The sequence below is a fragment of the Oryctolagus cuniculus genome, chromosome 6, assembly GCF_964237555.1.
Source record: "Oryctolagus cuniculus chromosome 6, mOryCun1.1, whole genome shotgun sequence".
NCBI lineage: Eukaryota > Metazoa > Chordata > Mammalia > Lagomorpha > Leporidae > Oryctolagus > Oryctolagus cuniculus.
In genome coordinates, this window is record NC_091437.1 from 34,259,563 (window position 1) to 34,277,649 (window position 18,087).

The following is an 18,087-nucleotide window of genomic DNA, read 5'->3' on the forward strand; positions in this document are numbered from 1 at the left end:
ACAGAGTGACCCTTGTCCCCTAAAGGTGGGCAATTTGGCTGCAAGACCATGCTGGGGACATGGGGATGTAGATGTCACTCAGCATCCACAGGGGACTTTTTTTCCTGAATCCCCTCAGATACCAAAGCAGCAGCTGCTCAAGGCCTTTATAGAAATTGGTATAGCCGGCGCCACGGCTCACTAGGCTAATCCTCCGCCTTGCGGCGCAGGCACACCGGGTTCTAGTCCCGGTTGGGGCGCCGGATTCTGTCCCGGTTGCCCCTCTTCCAGGCCAGCTCTCTGCTGTGGCCAGGGAGTGCAGTGGAGGATGGCCCAAGTGCTTGGGCCCTGCACCCGCATGGGAGACCAGGAGAAGCACCTGGCTCCTGCCATCGGATCAGCACGATGCGCCAGCTGTAGCGTGCCAGCCGCGGCAGCTACTGGAGGGTGAACCAATGGCAAAAAGGAAGACTTTTCTCTCTCTCTCTCTCACTGTCCACTCTGCCTGTCAAAAAAAAAAAAAAAAAAAAAAAGAAATTGGTATAGTAGGGGCCGGGGCTGTGCCGTTACAGGTTAATGCTCCAGCTTCCCATATGGGCACTGGTTCGAGTCCCTGCTAATGTGCCTGGGAAAGCAGCAGAGGATGGTCCAATTCCTAGGCCCCTGCACCTATGTGGGAGACCTGGAGGAAGCTCCTGGTTCCTGGCTTCAGATTGGCTCAGCTCTGACTGTTGTGGACATTTGGGGAGTGAAACAGCAGATGGAAGACCTCTATCTGTCTCTACCTCTCTCTCTGTAACTCTTTCAAGTAAATAAATCTTTAAAAAAAAAAAGGTATAGTATTTTTCCATAGCCTATTTACTTCCTCTCACATACATTAATCATCTATTATGACTCGTATTTAATACAATGTAAGTGTTTAGGAAATATTTGTTTTGCAGCATTGTTTTCAGAATAACAACAATTAAAATCAGTACATGTTTAGAACAGACACAATTCTTTGAAAAGCTCTGGTTGGTGATGGGTTGAATCCATGCCTCGGACCCACAAATATGGAAGATCAAGTGCACACGTCAGCACGTGGCTCATTCTAGTTAGTATACCCCAAACAGTAGTTTCTGGTTTGAGTCTACTTTGCTGTGCTCCAGAAGAGACCAAAATGGACCAGGCCACCTATGTCTTCCAAATTTTGCACAAAAGGGTATCGTGGCAAGCTTACCTGAGTGCTGTCGAATGTTTTAGGTTTTGAGTAAGAGATGATGATATCCAATGTCTATCATGTACCATGAGAACTACTAGCTGGGGGGAATGCACAGGTTCCAACAACAGTGTAAGGTATATTCCCTTTTGTAACACAATGTCTCTTTGCAAAGCTAGGTATTTTTTGTGCTTACTGTAATTAAAAGCAAGCACTGCACTAAAATCAACAGAAAACAGATAATGAGGGGGGCAGTCCAAGCTGACTCTATGATTGGAAAAGCAGTGCATTCTTTTAGGGGCACATATTTCATTATAAGGAATTAGTTATGAAATAAAAACATACATTCAATTTTTGTGTCTAATTTTATTCCTGACAGTGACAAAATTCTTAGGGCACACACACACTTATGAAGCACTTTGGAAGTAACTAAACTGTGAATTTCTATTGGACCATGATGGTAAGGATGCTGGGAACTGAGGTAGTCTGGGAATTTCTGCTCTGTACCAGTGCTGGTCTACCCCCAGCTGCCCCAGACCTGCTTCCGGATTATCCCCTTGGAGCCATCCCTGCAGCAAAAGCAGCTCCTGGGGGCTTAGCTCTCAACCAGCAGACAAACAAAGGCCAGCTCTGAGCGCTGCAACCTCATGACCTTGAACAACCTCCCAAACATGTGAGCACAGAACGACCCTGATCCCCACTTTGTAGATGAGGAAATAGAGGTTCCCAGAGCTGATAAGTGGCAGAGCGCGGATTAAACCTAAGGCCTGATTTTCTTTAAATCAAGCTTTTCATTTTGACAGAACTGTAGATTCACTGTAGTTGTAATAATACTGAGACACATTAGGTTCCCTTCACCCAATTGTCACCAGTGGGCACACCTTGTAAAGCTACAGGACTGTGTCACAATCAGGATACCGACCGAGTGTCAGGTCTCTCATGATGCCCTTCTACAGCCATATCCACTTGCCTCTAGCCCCCATCCCCCTCTCAACCCCTGGCAACTGCTAATCCCTTTTCCATTTCTCTAACGTCCTCAAAAATGACAAAATGATCGATCAGTGGTCACCCAGAATTAAGGAACTGTCCATTACAGAGTAAGAGTTTGGGACTTTTTCACTCCACCCAATTTTCTGGAGATTCCTCCAGATGGTCACACGTATCCTTCTTACTGCTGTGTAGTATTCCATAATACGGATATACCACCATTTGTATAGCTCTTCACCCATTCAAGGACATGTGGATTGTTTCCATATTTGGGCAATTTGTGGCCAACAAACACTTTGCAAAGGTTTGTATGCAGGTTTTTGTGTGAACATGTTTTAAATTTTTTCCTAAAAAGTTTTTGTTTTTAAGATAAATGCCCAGGAGTGCAGTTTTGGGTCACATGGTTAGATTTTTAGAGAAACTGCCAAATTCTTTTCTAGAATGGGTGCAGTTTTTTTACATTCCCACCGACAATACATGAGTGATGGAGTGCCTCTGTATGCCAGCACTGACACTATTTTTTATTTTAGCTAATGTGGTAAACACTGCAGTGATAGCTCATTGTGGTTTTAATCTCCATATCCCCAGTTGCTAATGATGTTCAGCATTTTTTTAAAAAAAGGTTTATTTACTTATTTAAAAGGCAGAGTTACAGAGAGAAAGGGGGAGGGAGGGGAGAAAGAGAGGGAGGGGAGGGGGGAGGGAGAGAGAGGGAGAGAGAGTGAGGGAGGGAGAGAGGGAGAGAGGGAGGGAGGATGAATCTTCCATATAACTGGCTCACTCCCCAAATGGCCAAAGTGGTTGTAGCTGGGTCAATCTGAAGCCAGGGGCTTCCTCTGGCTTTCCCCCATGAGTGACAAGGGTCCAAGGATTTGGGTCATTTTCTGCTGACTTCCAAGGCACCTTAGCAGAAAGTTGGATCAGAAGTAGAGTAGCTGGGATTCAACCCAGAGCCCATATGGGATGCCAAGGACACAGGCAGTGGCTTCACCTGCTACACCACAATCCTGGCTCCTGTGCTCAGCATTTTTGATGTGCTTGTCATCTGTCTCATCTTTGGGGAAATGTCTCTTCTGTCTTTTGCCCATCTTCTAATTGAATTATTAATTTTTAATGCAGATTGAGAGTTCTTTTTATATCCTTGATACTAATTCTTGTCTGACATGTGCTTTGCAAATACCTTCTTGCAGCCTGTAGACTATCAGTGCATCCCCTACACAGGTCCTTTTGCTGAGCAAATAGATTTATTCTGATGCAGTTCAATTATAGATGGTGTATTTGTTGTCAGATATAAGAACTCTTTAGCTTAGAGCCTAAGTATTTTGATTATTTTCTAAAACTTGGATCACTTCACATTTTATATTGAAGTCTATGATCCATTTTGAAGTAATTTTTAAGATGTAAGTCTCAGACTGAGATTTGTTTTTTGCCTTTGGAAGTCTACTTGAAGAGGGTTTACCTTCCCTCTATTAAACTGATTTTGCCCCATTATAAAAACAGTATAGTGGGGTGCTCGTGCTGTTGCATATGGAACAGCAGTTAAATAGCCACTTTGGATGCCAGCATCCTGCGTGCCACATTAGAGTACCCGGGTCCAGTCCTGGTCACTCTGCTTCTGACCCATCCTCTTACTAATGAACAGCCTGGGAGGGAGAAGGTCATGGCTCAAATACTTGGTTTCCTGCCACCCACACAGGAGACCTGGAATGATTCCAGGCTCCTGGCTTCAGCCTCCTCCAGCAGTGGTTGTTGCAGGCAACTGGGGAGTGAATCAGTGGATGGACAATTCCTCCTATGTGTCTCTTTATAAGTGTATCATTAACAATTAAAAAATAAATAGGGCGTATTTGTGTGGGTCTGTTTCTAGATTCTTCATTCTGCTCCATTTATCTATGTGTGCCTGTTTGCCCATTAATACCACACATTCTTGATGCTGCAGTTATATAATAAATCTTGGAGTCAAGTAGACATATTCTTCCTACTTCCTGATTCTCTTTAAAAATGATTTTTGCTATTCTAGTTCATTTGACTTTCTATTTACCTTTTTTTTTTTATGATTTATTTACTTAAGAGGCAGAGTTAGAGAGAGACAGAGAGACAGAGAGAAAAGTCTTCCATCCACTGGTTCACTCCCCAAATGGCTGCAATGGCTGGTGCATGGCTGATCTGAAGCCAGGAGCTTCCTCTGCATCTCCACATGCGTGCAGGGGCCCACGGACTTGGGCCATCGTCCACTGCTTTCCCAGGCCATAAGCAGAGAGCTGGATCAGAAGACAAGCAGCCAGGACAGGAACTGGCACCCATATGGGATGCCGGCACCATAGGTGGATGCTTAGCCTACTATGCCACAATACTGCCCCCCCCATTCACATTTTAGAATAACTTGCTCTGTGTCTATAAAGTTCTTGGTGAGATTTTGACAGAAATTGCATTAAGCCTATGTATCAATTTGGGAAGAATTGACATAATTCCTACGTTAAATTGTCAAGTTCCATGCTTTTAATCAACAAAAAACAACTCTTGCTTATTTTAGGACTTGGGTCACAGATTCAGTTGCCCACAGATGGCCCTATGTACTTGGTTTAGGGAGTATGTAGCCATCTTTTGATGGGATACTAGACAGAGAATCATGTTTCTCTACAGTATCTCAGCCAGACGTTGGATGACAAGGAACACTTAACATCAGCCTTAGAAATCAACAGGGAGTGGTGGGATTGGCGCCTGCTGGAAGAAAGCATGCATCCTATGAATGACACAGCTCCAACTCAATTCTTCTCATTGTTAAAAATGTGGGCTCAACACTGCTAGGGCTTAGAAATTCTCAAGCCAATCAAGAGTGTATTTTTTTTCAAAAAGAACTAAATTGTTGGCAGCTACTCTGACTTGCCCCAAAGCAGGTCAGCGCATACCTTGGTGTGCTGGATCCACATGACCAGCAGCCTCTCTGAGGTCTCTGAGTCAGAGCAGGTCTCAGCCTCAAGGACCTTACACTGCGGCTGGAGCCACAGCAGGCACCACAAGGCGGTGGTGAGCAGGAACTGCAGCAGCTCACAGAGGAACCCTTCACCCTGGTCTGGGAGGTCAATGCAGGCTCCCCAGGGAAGAGGATCCACACAGCACATATGCTTGGAATAAGCTATGAGCTGGAATAAGAAATACTTTCCAGGGAATCCAAGTGTGGCATAAGCCACTTCTGGGGAAGTTAATTCCATTGATTATACACAAAGTGTTATTTAATCTTTAGTATTTGAAGCAAACATAAATAGGGTAGCTCTACTTCTGGATATAACAGAATGTAGTAAGAAACAGGTCATAGAGTTCATTGTTTCTCCAAGTGTTGAGTCAGTGGAAATGACAAAGTAAAAGCTTTCCAGGTTAAAGGCCCAAGTGCTTTGGGCCAGGCACCCACGTAGGAGATTTGGAAGAAGCTCCTGGGTCCTAGCTTCAGATCAGCTCAGCTCCGGCTATTGCAGCCATTTGGGGAGTGAACCAGCAAATTGAAGATCTCTGTCTCTCCCTTTCTCTCTAACTCTGCCTCTCAAATTAAATGAATAAATCTTAAAAAAGCTTTCTGGGGGAAGGGAACAGCTTCCTGATGCTTCCTGATGTTCTCAAATCAAACTCCGAGCTCCTCAGGGTGATGCAGAAGGGCCTGTGTGACCTCACCCCCACCTGTATCTGCAGCGACCTCTTGTTCTCTATTCCTGCCTCGGTATCTCGGCTTCCTGCCATTCACTCCTTCGTCTACTCTTTCTCATTCATCATCCATGTAAGAAATACTGACTGAGAACCACTGTTCCAGGTATTGGGAACACGGCAACGAACGCTGATGACTCACTTCCGGCTCTCACAGAGCTGTCTCTGAGAGACACACATCTATAACACTACGGCTAGTCTGATGAGCTCCGTCAAGAAAAATTCAACAGGGTCAAGGCCGAGGGAATGAGAATGCTCAGCATGGTGCAGCTGGAGAAGGCTCTGCTTACCATGTGGAGAACTTGAATGAAGTTAGAGAGCAAAGCATGAAAGCACACGCAGGATGCCTCCTGTTAAAAGGCAATCCAACTGCAAAGAGTCTGAGGCAGGAGCATCTTTGACCTAGCTGTAGAGTAGAAGGAGGGCCCATGAGCTTGAGAAGAATGGTGGGACATGAGGCGAGAGAGGTGGCCAGAGATCACGACACTCTGCAGGCCTGGCTTAGCCTTGTGGATTCCACTCGGTGTGAGGAGCAGCCACTCCAGGACTCTGAGCACGGCAGTGACATGATGTGACTTACCAGGAACTGACAGCGCGAGTGGAGAGACGTGTTAGGAGGCCGTGGAGATAGTCCCAGCGAGAGATGGCACTGGCTTTGACGCGTGGTTGCAGAGGAAGTGGGGGAAGCCCATCAATGTGCTTCACTGTGACAGGGAAGCCATTGGACTGGACATGGTATGTGACAGGAAGCAGTCAGGGGAACTGCAAGCCTTTCACCCTGAGTGACTGATCCATTGACTGAGATGAGCGCATCCGGTGCCTGTTCTGTCACAAACGTGGCTCCTTATCAAGATCCAGTTCTCAGCCCAGTGTCCCCTTTTCGGAGAGGTGTTCCCTGACCCCTACACCCACTCCTGCCCATCCCCATCCTAAAGGCAATATTTAGTTTTAGTTTATTTATTAGGACTTGCTAATATCCAAAGTGCTCTTCTCCATTTTATTTGACTCATTTAGCATCTTGATCCCCTACTGGAACACAAACCCCAAGAGAGAACCACCATGTCTGCATCATTTACTGCTATACCTTCAGTATCTAATTCATTGCCCGGATCATGGGATATAATCAACAAATATTTGTTGGATGAGGTTGGCAAAGTACAAGACAAGTTTGACACGTCTCCAGGGTTCTTTCAAGCAATTATTTTCAGAGCGATCAGTTAATGGACTAAATACTATTGATCATCTGTGGCAGGCACTGTGCTAGTCTTGAAGTCAGCAGAAAAATTGTATGCACCCTCATGATGCTTACAGCTCCTTGGTGAAGGTATAACCAACGATCTCACAAACTTGCAATTTCACTGGGCTAAGAATTTTGGAGGAAAGTGCACTGAGCTACAAGAGCATGTGACCCAGGGATTCAACCACGGCAGGGAGCATAAGCAAAGCTTCCCTGGCCTTAGGTGGACAGGAGAAGCTACAGCCGGCCTCAGGGCTCTCCAAGAAAGGTATGTGCTGTGACTATGGGGCCCCATTTTCAAGGCACTTAATCTAAGAAGAAGTATTTTTGGCAAAAGCTGAACTCATCCAGCCTTCTCATGCACTGGGGCTCAGCCAGGTGAAGAATCTGACTGAAGATGAGCAGTTGGCCCATGGCAGAACCAGGGCTGCACATTTACAATGACACATCCGTCAAGTGGGAATGCCGCCTCCTGAACACGGATGCTCTGAGAATGAAAGATAAGACGTCAATGTAATACTTCACACGGTGCCTAGGACACAGTGGGTTCTAAACACTGGGAATAACCACAAAATTCCCTGTTCTTGAGGGTAGTAGTCATGCTAATACACTTTCCGTATACATAGACCAAGCAACATAGCAACCGAACTTAGTAGGACCTCCATACATGTATGTTGAATGAATGATGGGTGCCTCAATTGTAAGTCACTTCGCATCTGACCTAAGAGATGTTTTCCTAAGAGATGGACATTTTTGCACAGTACATAAAGAAACCAGGACAACTTGTGTGTGGTTTGGCCATCTCTGGATTGGTAGTCACCATTCATTATTGACAGCCTAAGAGAAGGGGATTATCATCAGTTAAGGATACTTGACAGCTGGAATATAAGGAAACTCGTTTGATTCTCGATTTTAATTGAGAGGTAAGTTCTAAAATCGGAGGACCCAGAAGATAAGTGATCTCACTCAGCAGTACCACCTACAACGGCAAGGCACTGCCCATGCTCAGGAATAGCTGCCACTAATACAGCTCTTTCCTTCGCATTCAAATTCACTAGCTCCACTTGCGCGATTTCTCAGCTGCTACCATATGAGAGGAAATGGTTGTGAACGAGCACCTAATCACCTCGGCTCTCCAGGGGCACCTTGTACCTGAGAACCTCCAAGTCCTTTGTAAACAGCAGATAAGCTCCCTGTCTCCTAAGGGAGGAGCTCCTGGATTTTTGCTGAAATCAAGCCACACTGTAGGTAAGAGGCTGCGATCATGAGCAGAGTGGGTGTCAGACGCGTTCATTCTCAGGCTGCTCATAGACTCAGGCTTGAAATGGGCCCAAATGATCTGTATGTTCCCAAGATCTTTTGCCTAACAAGGTTCTGTCTTAAGTCCCCTCAAGTGTCGGGTGACTGATGAACAAATGACAAATAGAAATTCAGACAGCCATTCTGGAGAGCAATTTAGCAGCAATGGTTATAAGCGGACTTGCAACTCAGCGAAGGCACTGAAGTGCTTGGGCTGGAATCCTGGTACATGTGGTGAAGACGCAGACCTAAGTATCCTCAACACTGTCTGCAGGAGTGACAATCTGAGAGCGATCCCAAGAGGACAATCAGATGGACAGTGGAATAGTACGCCACCAATGAACGAATAAGGTTGACCCGAATTTACTGTCCTGGAAAGACAGATCATTAAAGGACTAAATCAAATTACAGAATGCTAGGTGCAGTATGCACACCAGACATGGTGGCTTTAAAATATGTTCAGGAATTCTTTGATGCTCTTTCCTTTAGGAGATGCAGCTTACTTAACTCCCCTTGAGTATGGGCGACACTGAGTGACTTGCTTCTAATGAATAGGATGTGGCATGAATGACAATGTACCACTTCCAAGATGAGGTCATAAAAAGGTACTGTGGCTTCCTCCTCTTCTGTCTCTCCTCCCCTCTAATCCCCACCACAGTCTTTTGATCTCTCATCCTCCAAACCAGACAAGTTGGCTGCCATATTTTCGGATCACTCATGGAACCCCATGGAGAGGCCCATGTGTCAACTTCCTGCCAACACTGTGAGGGACTGAAACTCCCACCACTGTGCTTGTCGGTGAGCCGTCCTGGAAGCACAGCCACCAGTCCCAGGTAACCTTCCAAGGGACTGCAGTTCTGACTGCATGCGCTCGTCTACAACTTCAAGACTGACCATGCTCAAGAGCTGCCCAGAGTTCAGCTACTCTTGGATTCTTTAATCTCATAAGATGCAGGAAATAATAAATGTTTATTTCAAGAGTAAGTTTTGTGGCAGCAACTGCTTATTTATCATATATTTAAACAAACATTACTAAAGAGAAAAAATGCATACACACAGACAAATGTGTAGAGAAAGGCCTGGAAGGAGACTCATCAAAGCAATGGCAATGGTCATGTCTGAGGATGGGAGAGGGACTGAGAGAGTGGGGATGAGATGGATTTTGGGGGCCAGTGTTGTGGCACAGTTAATCTCTGCTTGTGACACTGGCCCCCCTCATGTTGAGTGCTAATTTCAGTTCCAGTCACCCCTCTTTTGATCTAGCTCGCTGCTAATCTGCCTGGGAGTGCAAAAGATGGCCCAAGTGTGTGTGGCTCCTGCCATTTCTTTGGGAGACCAGAATGGAGTTCCAGGCTTGTAGTTTTGCCCTGGCCAAGAACACTGAAGCCACTCGGGAAGTGAACCAGCAGATGAGCTCTCTCTCTCTCTCTTGCTCTCTCTCTGCCATTCTGCCTTTCAAATCAATCAATCTTAAATTAAAAAAATGAAAGAATTGAGCTTTACCTGTTCTGTCTCCCTTTTTGTTGTACTAAATTTATGCATGCATTACTGATGTACTTTTAGAGAACAACAAAGGGAAGGAACATTATTCAAAATTCTGCTACTTAGGAGTTTCATAACAAGTCACATAAAGCGGAGGCTCACCTTAGATCATCTCCAAGAAAATAGTTGCTTGGCAAGCTTGTTTAATAATAAACAAGGTTCTCAGTGCAGCTCCGCAACCTACTCCACCAGTGAGCTCCTCTCAGTTATTCTTAAAAATCACCTTAGCGTAAGTGGTAAACAATAGGGGATTTTTAGAAAATGTTTCTGATCTATTATTAAAACTAATCAAAAAGACCTTCATTTGGACAATACCAACTGGCTATCTTCTTACCCTTACCCAGAACATCCCGACTCTCTTCAGATGGACAAAAACACCTCTGATGCAGAAGTTGACTTATATGTTAAGGTGCTCTGGTTTAAGCAAGCACACAGAATCAGAGGTTTAGCTGTCAGATTATGGGAAAGGTATTTTAGAAAGTAACTTCGTGTTGGTTTCTTTTATCCTTGTGCTAATTTCTTATTCACTGTCAGGCCTGGGGTGCACATCATTGAAAGGAGCTCCCAGGCTAGGGCCCTGATCCCCCCATCTGTGGCCCGACTGGCTGCAGGCACCAAAGCGTACTCATTTTCAGATTTTCAGTGCAATTGGGTCCAGAGCTTAGCTGCAATATGCCTTCTGGGTGACTGACCAGAAATTCAATCACAGCACACTCATTTCAAAAATCCCTTTCATGTATCATTTACAAGCAGCCCTCGTACCGCCATTTACATATCTCTGACCCTGGATTTTGGAAGAGAAGGAAGAGGATGGATTTCTTTTTAGCTTTCAGGATGGTAGGAAGGGACAAACAGAGGCATTTCCTTTCCTTGACTACCGGTTAGACGGAGTACCTCCAGAAGATTCTGAACCAGCAGTTCTGCAAAGTAAGCCACTGTCCTGCAAGCTGGGGAATAGGAGTATCTAACATTTACGGGGTGTTGACACCCTACAAAGTCCGTGAGCATTCAGTGCCTCATTTAACAGGTGGAGGAGGCTCTGAATCCTGCTTTGGGATGAGGGGACAGTGATCCTTTCAAGGCCAGCATCTGCTGGTTTTCCTTTCACATGGACATCCTAAAGGAAGAATGCTGCTGCCGCTAGCTGCCCAGCCTGGGACGCGTACGTGCTGCAGATGTGAGATTTATTACTTTTTCCCATGCGGCAATGTGCGTTCCAAGTTTCTTTTCATTAACTCCAGTGTCTATGTGAGTCTTTGATGCAGGGGACAGGAAAGTTCTGCCAAAGGTCAACCGCCGGGCTGCATAGGATACCTGGGTTTGAAACCTGCCTCTGCTGTTTTCTGGCTTCCTAGACCCAAGTCAGTTATGGGTAAAATATTTAAAATCAACTTCTCAGTTTTCTCCTCTGAAAAATGGGGCTGATAAAAACAGCACAATCGTCACAGAGTTTTCATGGGAGTTAAATGAACGAACTTGTGTCGAGTGCTTAGTGAGAGCACGCTCCACACTGGTTGCTGCTGTTGTCATTATGTACAATGAGCTACACTTCAGGCTGCATGGGTAATAAGACACATCTATGCCTCAGTCCATGGACGGGGCAGCTCCTAGCTGGTCACAGTCCTGAGCTCTGTGGGCGCTCTCCTCAACACTTACATTCTGGTGGTGAAGGCAGACAACAACAAAATACCAGAAAGGCTACTAAGTGTTAGGAGGGTAGAAGCTGGGCAGTTGGGAGGGGGCATTTGGCCCTAGTGGTTAAGACACCAATTGGGACGCACACATCCCCTATCAGAGTGCCTAGGACTGAGGCCTGGCTGCATTCCGAATTTCAGCTTCCTTCTAACGCACAGGGGAGGAGGCAGCAGTAATGGTTCAAGTGGTTGGGTTCCTGCCGCCCATGTGGGAAAGTCAGACCGAAGTCCCGGCTCCCTGCTTCAACCTGGCCAACCCCCAGTACTTTCAGCCATTTGGGCAGTGAACCAGCAGATGGAAGCTCACTCTCTCTCTCCCTGTCTGCTTCTGTCTCTCAAATAATAAACAATACATAATTTTAGATTTAAAAAATGGAGAGTTGAAGTAGAAGATGAATGGCAGTTGGATATTTTGTTTTAGGCTGTGACGGGCCATGGCTCCTTTTCAAACATATGGCAAAGAGCAGTTCCAGTAAAGGCAGCAGTCAAGACCCATGAAGGCCAAGAGAGCTTGCCAAGTTCCAGGACCTGGCTGACCATGGAGCCAGAGCCGGAGCCGAGGCCGAGAGAGGTGGGCACATCATGGAGACCACAGCAAATTGCTAATGTCTTGTCACAGAAGGTTTTGAAACAAGAACATAGTTCTACATAGATTATATAGAGTTTTGACATGCAGTATAAATTCACTACCTGCAAATCGTATCAAATGCAAAACGCTATTACACACACATACATACTTACATATGAACAAAGTACTGGCTCTCATATGGGGCAAGAAATGGAGTAGCCAGGGTAGGAAGACAAAACTAGAAGAAAGCGGCACAGACCAGTGATGACCAGGTGTCACTGGAATTCACAGGCAAACATGTGGAGAGGGACGGGAACACAGAGCACCCCTGAGGGGACCTGGAACAGAGTACTTACTCGCAGGTGCAGGGCTGAACGGAGAACCCAGAACACGGCTCCACTCACTGCCGTGTGTCTTGCACAGAGGCCACCTGAAGGCCTAATTTAATGTATGCATCTCTGAGATCTGCGTATAGCTGTGATACGGGGGAGGGAAGGGTTGCCAAACCAGCTCTTACAGCTCAAATTGTACTGGCACGTAGACTGCCTTGTGTACCAAAGCACAAGGATAATCATGAATCTGAGATAATCATGAATCTGTACAAGTGGAACTCTTTGCCGTGATGTCACCTTGGCTTTTGAAGGCCAAGGAAACCTACAGGGCTGAACTTCCACTTTTGCAAGGCTTCAAGGCAGGGCTCTTGTATGTGCTCCAAACCCTGGCTCAGCTGAACTGAACCGGGTGGGTATAGGTAGATGTTCAAATGCAAACGACAAAAGAAGGGTGTGAAACTCCCAGTGACAACTTCCCAGACAGAAACAAACGTGGAGTCTGGCACTGAGTCACTATTCCTTGGCCAATTATGCCGACATCATGGCTCTGTTTATGTGACATTTCTGGCTGTTATTCTGACCTCTTGATGTTAATATCAGTGACGTCTGTTTTCTCTAGAATAACTACACAAGTATTCTCTACGATTAAGAGGTATACAGTTGTCAGACAACTAAAGATCTAAATGACCATCCAAAAGGTTCAACCAAAATAACATGAGAAGTAGCACTGGAAGGGCTGGGTGTTAAGTCCCAGCTTGGCTATTAACCACACTTGCCATGTGGGTCAAGAAACCTCATCTTCTGCAATCCAGTTTCCTCCTGGTTAAAAGTTACCAATATCTACTTCAAACATTTGTCACAGGGATTATGATGTATGTCAAACTGTTTTACCCAATTATAAAATACAAGTGGTGCTATCATCATCATCATCATCATCAAATCTAAGAAGTCTTCAAAAAGTTCATGGAGAATATGTATTACAAAGAAACTATGCTTGCATTTCAAATATTTTTTTCACCAAAATAAACTTACCTTTTAATTCTATTTTCCATGAACTCTTAGAAGTACTCCATAAGCTCAAACATTTATAATACCATTCTAATATATTTAAATATCTTCCTTTGCTGGATTTACATGGCCAGTTGACTAACGAATGAGTTCCCCACTGTGATGACTCTTGTTTTTGCTTGCCCTGAACCCCCAGCATCCAGCCAAACACCAGCTCCTAGAATCAGCTCAATGAAGGAAGGATGCAGGCACAAGAACCCCTTCCAAATCACCCCTTTACGGAAGACACGGAATATTCCTATCATCTCACAGGAACGGATTCCAAGCAACAAAATGTCTTAATTGTGCACCAAACTAAAAATTTCACAGCAACGTTTATGAAAAAACAGGGCGGAATTCTGACTCTGCAACCTCCTATATTTGTCAACTTCTGCTCCCTGCCCTCTTCCATGAGATGTTTTTTTCCAACGGAATTTAAAGCCCGAAGCTTTCCTTATGCAGTCCCCCACCCCCACCCCGGTTCTCTTCCTTAAGCCATCTGCTCTTTTATCTGCCAAAACTTATTGATTTTATTTGAAAACTTTTAATTAGATGCTTCCAGGCAGTGGCTGAGTTAAGTTTAGAAGCTTTGAGCTTGTCTCATCCCCAGCAGCTGCACGAAGGCAATAAGGCTTATGATTTAAATTCATTATTATCTCCCTGTTGATGTCATTTTCTTTTCCCTTGCTATTGCATTGTTCCAGGAAGTTACATAAGGCTTAAGAGCCACCAGACTAATGCTGCTTCTTAGAAATGACCTTTCAGGGAATTTTCCATATGTGATCAGATGCTGGGAAAGCTATGATAATAAGTAATATCCTCCCCTTCTAGCTCACCTTTTATCTGAAGGTTACTGAAAGCTTTACAAACATTAATTAAGTCAACCTCATGCCACTCCGGGAAAAGGGAATTATCCACCACAGAAAACTAAAGCCGAGTTGAAAGGCACATTAGTGACATATTTAGAGTTAGCCAATCAGCAACAGAATTCTGGCTATTCTTTCACAAAACTGACCCCACCTCTCCTGTGTACCTGGAAAACTCTTCGCCATCCGACCACAAGGCTCTGCTGGGGAACTAGCTCTGAGAAGCTCTCTCTCTCTCTCTTTACTTTTCGGGATGATTTGGCTGTGGGGTAGATGTCGTGGGACAGAGGTTAAGCTGCTGCTTGGAATCGCCCTGCTTTCCATACCAGAGTTCTGGCTCCTCTGCTTCTGATCCAACTTCCTATGCCTGGGAAGAGAGTGGAAGATGGCCCAAGTACTTGACTTCCAGTCCCCTTTGTCAGAGACCCGGACAAAGCTCCTGGCTTCAATCTGGCCCAGTCCTGGCTGTTGCAGCCGTTTGGGGACTCTATTTCTCCTTGACATTCTACCTTTCAAATAAAAGTAAAAAATATACAGTAGGTGCATCCGTTTCTTTCTCACTGCCCACATCCTCTGCAGGGGTCGTCACCTGATGGTCACTAAAATTTTGTAGTTTGTAGCCTTGCCTACTTCCCTTCTTGGACACCAGTTCACGTAAGCCAGATACTCATTTCTTCTCTGAGAACGTGCACAAACTAATTATTTCAGTATCTCCCAAATCTACGCTATAGCTTGCATGTAGCAGATGTTCAATAGATGTTGAGTTCAGTGGCTTAAACTGCTGCTTGCGACGCTTGCATCCCATAGGAGTGCAGATTTGAGAATCGGCTGCTCCACTTCTGATCCAGCTCCCTTCTAAGGCACCTGGTAAAGCAGCGGAAGATGGCCCAAGTGCTTGCACCCCTGCCACTCATGGAGGAGACCCAGATGGAGTGCCAGGCTCCTGCCTTTGGTGTTATGGCCATTTGTGGATTAAACCTGCAAATATAAGGTATCTGTATCTGTATCTGTATCTGTATCTCTCTCTCTCTTTCCCCTCCCTCCCTCCCTCCTTCCTTCCCTCCCCCAGTAACTTCCAAATAAATAACATCTTTTTTAAAATCTAGATGCTTATGTAACTGGACAGAATTCCTTTTTTAGTAATCAAATTACACTTTCCAGAATATGGGCAGAAACTCCTTACCTTATAATTTAACATTGACCTGATGAAGAATTACTGGGAAAAGTGTTTCTCAACCATACCTGCTCTAAGTCCTCTGTAAAGCAACACAAGCTGGCCTAGGAGCAAACTCATGGCTCATTCTAGTCTAGATCACACTGGGAACTACAACAAACAACAAAACCAGTTGCTACTGTGTTTGACTTCTAGGTATTTCTGGGTCCTACAAGATTTAACGCTACACAGTGCCAGGACCAGGGGCTCCTACCTTATTCCAGGTAGAAGCATACATTAATTAAGTGTCTACATGAGATGTTCCAATTGGAAACCCATTTCTAGCTGGCTTTCTTTTCATTTAGAATTGAGAGAGAGGGCATAGGGACAGAAATGACAGAGAGGGATAGCCCTCTAATTATCTTGAATCCACTTTAATTTCTCCAAAAAAGCTAAACATTTGTCAATTCCAGTGCTCTAGCTGTTAGCAGTTAATTCTAAGTCTAACGGTTACCAGATAAGCCAAAGGGTACGATGATGGCACATTTGTGCTTGCCTGTCTCATAACAAGACTCTGAAGACACTGAAAGCGCCAATGTGCTTGAATAATTTTAGGGTAACAGGAAAAGCACAGTTTTTTGAAGCTGACAAATCCTTTCTATATTATATAAAAATTAGATAATTGCATACAATGCATTTGGCACAGCATGTAACAACCCAGAAAAAAACACCCAATATTTTCAGCTCTTGTGTAATAACAGCAACATCAATAATTACTGTTTTTAAGTGCTTATTATGTGCCAGGAACTATGCCAAGTGCTTTGTCTTTACTCTCTTAATAGCCGAGATGACCTATAAGGTATTATATTATTCTTTATTTTGCAGATAAAGGGACTGAAGTCTATGCAATTGATGCTGCTTTCATTGGATCACATAGGTTGGCAGTGGCAAACTGAGCCTGTCTGCCTCCCGATTTCAATCAGCTATCCTTCTCCTGTAAGCAAACAAGCGGCCTTTATTAGGAGTCCACATGTCCCACAATATATTAGGTGACGGCTATATGGGCTGAAATTAATTCTCTGCTCTCCAGCAGCTCACTGTCGAGCTAGAAAAGAAGGGCAGATGGGAGATGAAAGGCGATAAGACAGCAGCCATGAATTGTCAACGAAACCATTTCAACCAAGTATGCTCTGTGTGTAGCAGAGGAAGGAACCATGAGGCTGCAATAAGTCAGGAGAGACCAGAGAACTTTCGTTGTGTGTGGAATTTTTAAAAATGTATTTATTTACTTTAAAGACAGCTACAGAAAGAGAGGGAGGGAGGGGGAAGAAGGGGGGCAGAGGGGAAGAGGGGGAGAGGGAGAGAGAAGAGAGGGAGGGAGGGAGGGAGGGAGAATCTTCCATCTACTTATTTACTCTCCAAATGGCTATGACAGTATGGGCTGGGTCAGGTCAAGGCCAGGAGCCAGGAACTCCATCTGGGTGTCCCATGTGGGTGTCAGAAGCTCAAGTAGTTGGGTCATTTTCCTCTGCTTTCCCAGGTGTGTTAGCAGGAAGCTGGATAGGAAATGGAGCAGCCAGTCCCGGAACTGGAGCTCCTCTGGGCTGCCAGCATTGGCAGTGGTGGTTTCACCTGCTATGCCACAATGCTGGCCCCAGCCTCAAAGTGCTTGTACAGTCCCACACTCAGCTGTGATTTTTGTGGGCAGGGGATGCACTGAATATGACTTGGAGGGGGTTTCTCAAACTTCACTCCTTCCACCCTTCAAACAAACACCCTGAGAGGGCGGCTGTGGAAGTCTGCCACCAGTATGTATGAAATGGTTTTCAGGGTAGTAACACTGAGCCTGGGATTCGGTACTCAGATACCCTGGGTTCAAATTCTGGCCACATCCAATCTACCTTTAAACCTTAATTTTCTTATCCCTAAATGGGAAATTGTAAGTACAGCAATGAGACAATGTAGGTGAAGCCCCAGGCATAGTACCTGGTGCGTGACAACATTCGCTGCATGAGAGTTCATGTTAGTAGTAGTTTCCTGTCTTGATGAAGGAGAAAAAGCAGGGAATCACGGATCTAAGATGTGCATCACGCAACTGCTCTGAGAATCACAAATCTAGGACGTGCATCACGCAACTGCTCTGAGCGGTCCGTTGTGTTTTTGCTGCAACTGTGGCAGTGCAGGGGTGGAGGAAGAGTTGACTTTTCCAACTCATCTTGTGACCTAAACATCCCCACCAAAAGACATCTCGGTCTCATGGTGTTCCTTAAACAGTTCTGACTCCAAATGGCCACTTCAACACAATGGAATGATATGATTTCATTCCATAAGCTCTTGGGACTGGCAGAATTCCTTGAATGAATAAATTGAGGAAGAAAAATATGAAGTTGGCTGAAACACAAGGACTGTTTGTGCAGGATATAGACAAATCTTTCCTAGGAGAGGTTTTAAGATGAGACATAAACAGGTAGAGAAGAAAGCTGGGCTCA

General features: G+C 45.0%; 1 protein-coding gene and 1 long non-coding RNA gene across 23 annotated transcripts in view; one reads left to right on the forward strand and one right to left on the reverse strand.

Annotated features, from left to right (window-relative positions):
- The window catches only part of PPP2R2B (protein phosphatase 2 regulatory subunit Bbeta), a 487,122-nt gene that overhangs the window by 157,470 nt on the left and 311,565 nt on the right, over positions 1-18,087 (reverse strand).
- Positions 14,850-16,611, forward strand: LOC138850179 (uncharacterized). The gene is made up of 3 exons (XR_011389793.1): positions 14,850-14,981; positions 15,253-15,436; positions 16,484-16,611. It is a non-coding gene; the product is annotated as an uncharacterized lncRNA (long non-coding RNA).